Genomic DNA, 8,270 nt, shown 5'->3' on the forward strand with positions numbered 1-8,270 from the left:
AATAGTATGGTGCACATTTAAATATAATCATTATATTAGACTGAAAGACGCATGCTGTGTCCGAGTAGTGTACTGGGAAGCATTTGAAATCTGACTTAAAAAGAATACATTGGTAGTATCCATTGCAGTTGCAATTATTGGGAAGCCCAATCTTCAGGTTATTATGATTTCAGCTCATATGTAACAGATGAAGACATTATAAACAGATGTAGATAAGTATTTAGTAAGAAGTTATGTTCTGCGCAGTGATCGCCTTTAATGCAATATGTGGCATAATAGCCATTTGAATGCACGGCATTTCTGGAAACCACTCTTCAAATAAGATGAGCTTCTTTTACAGCAACTAATTCTGAAATATACCTCGGTTTCAGTTTTTTATTGGAAGTATTGTCTTTGTTTTTCAGAAGTGTTGTCTTATCACAGAACCATTTCTCTTTTCTTGAAAACATACACTGAATTGTGTGCGCACATGCTGTCAGACATGCGCACATAGACAAAAAAAGAAAAACATGGGAAGATCGAACGTGTAAACTACCTGTCCTCTAAGCTCCTTTTATTTTACTGGAATAAAAACATCTAAGTTACCAAAGTAAGGTGATCACTTTCTTCCTAATTCAGGACTTCATATGACCATTAGAATCATATTAAGAGTACAAACCCTAAATGAAACACAATCTCATATTGTATAAGCAACCAGTCAGGATTCTAGAAATCAGTCAGTAGGAAATTTGAAAAGTAAAGGATCCCATGAGGGTCAAAGTCGTAAAGTGGGAAAGGATGTTCACTGTTTGGCCCCCTGCTGCTGTCTGCACCACATAGTGTCAGTAAGGTAAATATATATTATATAAAATACAGGTGCATTTCTTGTGTTGCATGTTTGCTTAATTGAAATGGAATTCATTGCTCTTTTGATTGAGTTCACGTTTTGTAATTATTAATTGACTGTATTTCATTTTTTCATGCCTAGGACCACCAAAGGGGAAGGGAAAATTTTCTCCACTGCTGTGTAGCTTTACAGTTGGTATATTTAATGCACCAGGGGTACTGAGGAGCCCCATGGAAAAAACAATTCTTAATGCATTTTTATTCATTTTTAATTTAACAGCAGTACAAAGCTGTGATCCAATGTAGTGCATCTCAATTTAAGGTATGTTGAATGTAGCTGAGTATAATCTCTCTCTCTCTTACACACACACACACACACACACACACACACACACACACACACACACACACACACATGTATTTATTCGATTGAATCAAAAATAATGAAACCCAGTGCATCAAACAATAAACATATAAAAAGCCTTAAATATCAAAATACAGCAGATCACAAAAGGAACGCAATTTGTTTGATATTGTGATTCATTAACCCTACCTCAGTCTTCAAACATAATTTGAATGAATAGTGTTAGTGCCATGGGAAGGGTTTTCTTAAGGTAAGATGTAGGGTAGGAATCAGGGTAGGATTAAGTTTAGGGTTAGCATGTGTTATTAAATTCACTCCACCTTACTAATACATGCTACCTCTAAGCATACCCCTGCCTCTAGCCCCTATCTTCAAACCTAAACCATACCTTAGGAAAACCCTTCCCAATACACTACTCAGCATTATATTTGACCTCCAACTTAAACCTAACTTTAACCCTAAACCCCAAACACTCACACATATACTCCTACAATATATTACCATATGTAACCGTTACTCTAACCCTAACCCATTAACACTCATACACTCACTCAAATCCTGTAACTCACACTCACCTTCACAAATCCAGTGTAGGTTTGCCACCTTTTCAAATGGCCAAAGTGGGACATTTTCGGTACAAACATCAGATTTTACAGGCCGACACATACCCACAGTCAGTACAAAGGATATAACTTATCTTTTTTGCCTAAATAAAAGCTTATTCTTGTAGCATTTTAGTTGCTTATTCTGTTTCTTATAACATTTAGGTATTTTAGATGCAGAATAACTGTTTTATGCAACTATTACATAAAATATAGGAAATAATTTTGTCCTAAAATCTCAGGGCATTTGCAATTTTTTAAATTTTTTGTCAGGACACAACTGCCCAAAGAGGAACTGTCCCTCGCAAAGTGGGACAGGTGGTAACTCTAATCTAGTGATCTACATCTGCACCATACCACTCAACCAAAGATGCATTCAGCAAAGCACACATTTGAACATTAACCCCCACATTCTATTCTTTAATGAAAGGACAATAACCTTTATATATATATATATATATATATATATATATATATATATATATGTATATGTGTGTGTGTGTGTGAGACATGATGTATGTGTGTGCGTTGCATATATATATATATATATATATATATATATATATATATATATATATAAAATGCTATACCTAATCTGTGGTGCAGATTAAGCCTACATAGTCTGCTAGAACCGTGTGCACATCACAGCATGACCTGTACACAATAATGCATAGTTTTTAATTCAGTAAGTGGATCTACATGTCATGTAGAGCCATGCAAATACAGTAAACATTGTGGCATGCTAATTACAGCATAAGCAGCTGAAATGTATGCTAATCAACCAAAATAAAATGGAGGAGCTATTCTACAAGCTATAAAGCAACTGTGTAGACTCACTGCTGGTTTTCTCTGCAAATTCTAAAACCTGTTGGAATACAGCCAAAGAAACTTGGCTACACAGAAAGAATGTCAGGGGCTGCTGTTGCTCTTATTCATGTGTATGTGCAGCAGGCCCATGTCTATGCTGCTGCTTCAGCCAATAGAGCAGGGCTAAGAAGAAGAAGAAGTGTGACAGATCACTTTTAACTTTTCACAGTCTTAATGAGGTGGAAATTGTAGAGCACTACAGGGTAGATAGAGACACACTACAGAAACTCTGCAACCTCTGTCGTCCTCAACTGAGAGCAAGGGCAAACCAAAGGGAACCAATCCAAGTGGTGACTAAGGTATGTGTAGCACTTAGAACTTTAGCTACAGAAACCTTCAAGAGACCAACAGGAGACATGTTGGGGGTGTCAAAGGCATCAGCATCCAGGATACAACATCAATTCCTGAATGCTGTGCTACAACATGCCACTGAGTACATATATTTTCCCTGCACACCTGAGGAGAGAGACAGAACTATGCACAAGCTCTACTCTAATGCACGCTACACTGAAGTCCTAGGTGGAATAGACTGTACACATGTAGAAATCAAAGTCCCACCTGGGGAACAGGGAAGGGTGTATGCCAGGTCATATGTAATGCTGAGGAAATCATCCTGAACTTGTGTGCTGGCAAACAAGACAGTTACCATGACTCATATATCTGGCACAGCTCTCAGCTCTATGAGATGTTTACCAGGGGGCTATCCCATAGGGTCACTTACTGGGGATGCAGGTTATACACTGGAACCATGGTTGATGACGTCCATTAGAAATTTATGCACACTAACTGATGAATGCTATAATGAGGCACATGCTCAAACAAGAAATATCACAGAGTGTGTGTTTTGGCTGCTGAAGTCATGGTTTTGGTGCCTAGATACAGCTGGGGGAGCCCTGCAGTACAATCCCTGTACATGTACTGAAATATTCACCATCAGTGCCATGCTTCACAACATTATCCTGAGAAAACAGATTCGGCAGGAACAGCAAGGGGAAGGGCCACACATCCCACCACCAATGAGAAGATCGCCACACACACGTGAGGAATCAGAGGGGGAACCAGCAGTCGCTGTAGGTGTAAGCAGATGTAGGCGTATGCAATATGCCCTCAAACGGGCCAAGAGGCAATGGACAGCACACATGCTCACCAACCTAAGGGGCTAAAACCTTCATCCCATGCACATACACACAGTACCATTGATGCCAGACAATGCTCATAACTTTACTTACTCATGTAATGGCTCTGTACTGCATCAGACAGATTCAGCCCTGAACTAAAACACTTGTAACTTCTGGATTCCCAAGGTAACTGTTGAACCTGGAACAGAAAAAATAGATGTCTAAGAATACAAAGGAATGGCATACCCTTATATACTGTTACTTGTTAATGTAAGTGAGTAAAAGCTGGCTGATTTTTACAGCAATGACATCAAATTGTGACAGCAGTGACGTATGTGAATGCATGTGTCCTCTATCAAATAATAGGTCTCATGTATCAAAGATTCACACATTCATATGCCTAAAATGTACACGTTTGGCCTCATACTTTTGTAGTGGCAAATCATTAAAGAGTGAAGTTAGAAAATAATGACACATTCAGTTACAGATTTCATATTCCTCACAAAAAACATAAAAATAGTAATGCAAAACCTGTTATTCTGTCAACAGTCTAAGTTTGTAAGACCACAATCCACTGTTGGGTCTTTGTCACGCTTTTATTTATGGCTTGGTCCAGCTTTGTTGGTCTAAAAGGTTGGGAGGAATGTACACATTACAAAAACCAGTAAGAAAGCAGTACAATTTGCAAAAGGACATTACAAGCCCTGATATCCTATGCACTAAGTCAGCTAAGCACACTGAGCATCAGACATAAGAGTATCCCTGAATCCAAAAGATAGTAAACAAGGATATGGCACAGTTATCATCATTTCCACAGGGTGCTGTGTATTCGGGGTAGGAGGCCTAGGCCAACACAAACTTGGTCGCCTTCTTCACAACAGTCACCAAAGCCATGGATGAGGGGAAGACACTGCACACCGCCTACCTTGACCTAGCCAAAGCCTTTGACACTATTCCCCACTCAGGCATAATAGATAAACTCTCCCAGCTGGGCATCAACCCATATGTTACCAGATGGCAGCTAACTGGCTCACTGATTGAACCCACTCAGTCAAAATAGGGGAGGTCACCTCTAGTAGTAGACCCATAACAAGCAGCATACCCCAAGGATCAGTCTTGGTGCGTCTACTGTTTGGGATATACTTTTTTGAGGTGCAAGCTAAAACAAGTGGTCTGTGGCTTACCAGATTTGCAGATGACTGCAAGCTGGGCACTGTCATAAATTCCTCTAGTGATATGAACATCCTCCAAGAGGGCCTTGCCCAAACTAATGACTGGTGCCAGAAGCATGGCTCAAACTGAATGCACGGAAGGCTTTCTACATGGCCCACCTCATAAGTAAGGGTATTTCATCCAGGAACAAGGAGATCATAACATATCTGTACTCCTCCCTTATTAGACCTATTATCAAGTGCAATGCCCCCTTTGGCATGTACCTTGCCAAGCACATGTAGCAGTTGGAGAGACCACAGATGTTCCTGACCCAGAAAAATCCAGGGTCTCAAACACCTGTCCTATACAGATAGGCTAAAAGCCCTGACCCTCTACTCAGTCTTATACAGACTGCTCAGAGGGGATGTGTGTCTGGCATACAAGGCTATCTCAGACTCTGCCTTGATGGATTTGCTGCATATCTGTAAGTCAAACTCTACTTGCGTAACCCACACACAAGGCCTTTACCTGGTCTGTGACATTAATAGAACTTGTTGGCGGGATAGATTTGTGTCCCAATGACTCCCCCATCTTTGGAATAGACTCATTCTCCATGTCAAGCAGAGTACCTGACTAGCCCTTTTTAAGAGGAACCTGGACAACTGGATGGGAAACAAAAAATATACCCCTGGGATCCCACCTGTGTCCCTTCTGGACAAGGAAAACATGATTCTGACTTTGTGGGAACATGGATGAAATTCTTGGCTCGGCTTGTAAGGGACTCCAGGACAATAGCCTAGCATCATCCTATGAACCTATGAACAAAAGGTGGTGAGTGCATGTGAGTAAGAAAGAGAAACAGGAAGACATTTGGATAAAGTATAAAAGGGCTACTGAGACAGAATAAGCTATAAGCCTCAGGACTAACCCATGTAGCTGTTATGTGTGTGTGTTTGTACGGGCAGTCCAGGTGAAATTGGTTTGTGAGTGTCTGTTATAACACAGCAAAGCTCTGTGCCAGCTCTACTCCTGGTATGTAGGACAGGTGTGAGTCATGCATGATACAGGAGACATTTTATCATCGTTGTCCCCAACCCCGAGAACTGACTCTGCCAGGAGTTGCACCGGCACTTTCACACACAGGGTCAGGTGCACTGCTGCTACATGACTAATGTCTGCTGGATAGGTCTACTCATGACTATGCCCAGGACCATGGCCCCATGGCTTGCAACATCTGGTTGTGGACACCTCAACCACTGACAGAGCAGTGGAAGTAGTGCCACTATGGGAGCGTGATCGGGCGTAGCCACATCAGCTAACAACAGATGATGTATCTGACCTACATCCACATGGATGTTGCCCCCCCCCCCAGTGGATGTTCCATCACAGACACCACCCATTCTAACACGTCTTTCATCTGATCCATTGAATCAGTGACATGGTGGAGGCAGTCACATATGTCAGCATGTGTCACAACAGCAACCCTATGCATTTCCTCAGAGACTGTATTGGAAAGTTTCTGCACTTCCATAATTCCCTAAACATATGTCAAATGGCACAGAAAGACACATCAAGATCAGGTGGAGGATGGACAGCAGGCCTCCTCTGAGCACCCCTAACAACCTTCCTGTGTGACACCTCCCCCACATTTTAGCTATGGCCACAGTCAACAGGCATTGAAGCCATAGTAACCACACTATCCTGATCAGATGTCACACCTTCCACCTGTCAAATATCTGAGGGTTAACTGGAATGGGTTTGTACAGGCCTATGGGCTGTGTCGATGGAATTACAGGGGATGGTTGAATGTCAACCTCAGTGTAAGATTCAACATTTGCACCTCTCGACTGTGCTTGTGTTTGGCCACCATCGCCAACAGAGTTTGACAATACTCTGACATCAGGTTGTAAGAGTCCTACATGTCCACTGTCAGGATCACCTGTGATAATAAGCAACAAACAGAGGAAAAAAATTACTAGCAACACTACTTCTTCTTCATTTGGCTTTTCCCGGTTAGGGGTCACCACAGCAGATCACTTGTCCACTCATGATTGGCAGTGGAGTTTTACCATGTCGAGTTGCCAGCCCGGTGCCCAACCTTCCACAGAAGCCACATACATGCACACACTCATGCCTATTACCCCTACTAGGGCCAATTTGGAGTATCCAATCCATCTACAGGTAGGGGCCACGGTGGTGCAGTCTGTATGTCCTCCCCATGGTTGAGTGACGTCTAAAGACATGCAAGTAGGTGGATGCATAAATAGGTGTGCCTTTGGGCTGGTAACTTGGCACAGTAAAATCCACTGCTAATCATTAGCGGACTGGAGTTTCTCTGTGGCGACCCCTGTCCAGGAAATGCCAAAAGACTAGCAACACTACTACAATTTAATATATGCTATCAAACTAACACTAGTGCCACTATCACAGACAGTACAGCAATACACACAGAGTTCTGACACCCACCTCACACATATAGATAAATGCATATTTCTGTCAAATACTCATCGGTACTGAAATAAAAATTTTGGCTTAACATGTGTAGATGACTCCACACATGCTAGGGAGGATGGTCCAGGAAGAAGTTAAGCAAAATGTAATGACACCATTATCACAGTAACAATAACACAGTGGGATAATTTCTGGCCTTTATATGTCCATTAACAATACATTTAACTGAAACTTGGTTGACACATCCACCCCAAGCCCATTGTGCACTTTACACTGAGCTCTCTGGATCCCTGACAGTGGACAGGAGCTCTTCATTTGGTGTCAGTGGTGGCTCTGTAGCAAGCCCCCCTGGTAGCCAGCTGTCCATGGGCCACTGCAGCTGCTCTCCTCTGGACAGATGAAATCAGGTCAGTGGCGGTATGATGAACCTGATCTTATATCCTGCTGTGCTCCCCAACAAGATTGACATAATTCGCTAAATGGTTCCAAATTTGCATTCTTCCATACATATCCCCATGAACTCTCTCAAGCAGAAAATCACCATGTTGGTGAAAGGCTTGGACAATGACATCATTCTCAGAGTCACTGAAGGGGGTTTTGTGGGGATTGGGACACTTGGCCACCATAGTCCTAGGTGACATAAAAGACAAAAGGATACTACACATAAATGCCACATAAATAAAGGTCCTGCTTAAATCTAAGACATATTATTAGTGTTTCAATATTACCCCCTGGGGAAAAAAAAAAAACTTCAGTTATTCAAATACAAAAAGGGTTATGTGGTTGTAGCATATCACATACAAACTAAGGTTTGATCCAAAACAAGGACTAACAACAGCAAAATAAATCTCAGTAAAACATTTTTGATTGTGGCAACACAGAAAGGGAACA

This window comes from Protopterus annectens, chromosome 4.part1 (genome assembly GCF_019279795.1).
Source record: "Protopterus annectens isolate FY-2018-M chromosome 4.part1, PAN1.0, whole genome shotgun sequence".
Lineage (NCBI taxonomy): Eukaryota > Metazoa > Chordata > Ceratodontiformes > Protopteridae > Protopterus > Protopterus annectens.